Below are 1110 nucleotides of genomic sequence, written 5' to 3'. Positions count from 1 at the left end.
TTGGACGGAATTCACCACCCGATTTGGGCTTTATTCCCAAACAACCCAACTCGTAGACAGTGTCTCGTGGTGTGACAGGGTCCGGGCATAATGGGACTCACACCCTCTCTGGCGCCCCCTTTCAGGGGACTTGGGCCTGGTTCGCCACTGAGATTGCTTCTCCAAACTACAATTCAAATGATGGATCCACCCGATTTTACGACTGGGCTATTCCTGGTTCGCTCGCCGTTACTAAGGAAATCCTTGTAAGTTTCTTTTCCTCCGCTTATTGATATGCTAAAACTTAGCGGGTAATCCCACATTACCTGGGGTCGCGGTTGGAGTGCCTAAGCGCGAAAGGGTCCTGGAGTCCGAACGCGCGATGGGCTATAGCTGCGACAACAAAGAGATTTGAGATACAACCACCACTTGGCACGATGTCCATCGACGTAGACTCGCATATAAGCCAGCCGCGAGCTCGAGGTGCACGGAAGGCCAGTATCCGCCTTACGATAACAGCGCGCCCCATGATTGAAGAGTGATGCGAGATGACAATGCGATGTGTGATGCCCAGGCATACGTACCGTCAGCCTAATCTCTTCGGGCGCAACTTGTGTTCAAATACTCTATGGTTCACGGGATTCTGCAATTCACACCAAGTATCACATTTTGCTACATTCTTCGTCGATGCGAGAGATGAGATATCTGTTGCCGAGAGTTGTTTTTATTTACCAAAGAAGCATAGGTCCACCCAACGCATGTCGCGGATAGGGCGCGAAGGGCAGGCTGTTGATTTATGTATTCCTTGGCACTTTCCGCACTGGCGAAAAGGGGAGGCGCTCGTGCGGAGTTTCATAGCATCCCGCCCGCGCGGTCTCCCCAGTTGTTAAACACGTTCGTGGATCGTTCTGCTGTGCAGGTTTCAACAATGATCCTTCCGCAGGTTCACCTACGGAAACCTTGTTACGAATTCTCCATCCTCTAAATGATGAGGTTCAATGGACTTCTCGCGATGTCGCGAGCAGCGAACCGCCTACGTCGTCGCGATCCAAACATTTCACTGGATCATTCAATTGGTAGGAGCGACAGGCGGTGTATACAAAGGGCAGGGACGTAGTCAACGCGAGCTGA

At 51.6% G+C, this 1110-nt stretch overlaps 1 pseudogene; it reads right to left on the bottom strand.

Moving 5' to 3' along the window:
* Positions 1 to 543: 543 nt before the first annotated feature.
* LOC124894289 lies at positions 544 to 699 on the bottom strand (annotated as a pseudogene).
* Positions 700 to 1110: the final 411 nt, after the last annotated feature.

Source organism: Capsicum annuum, unplaced genomic scaffold (genome assembly GCF_002878395.1).
Source record: "Capsicum annuum cultivar UCD-10X-F1 unplaced genomic scaffold, UCD10Xv1.1 ctg72797, whole genome shotgun sequence".
In the NCBI taxonomy this organism is placed as follows: domain Eukaryota; kingdom Viridiplantae; phylum Streptophyta; class Magnoliopsida; order Solanales; family Solanaceae; genus Capsicum; species Capsicum annuum.
Note: the sequence above shows the minus strand (reverse complement) of the source record. Positions and strands in the feature narration are given on the sequence as shown.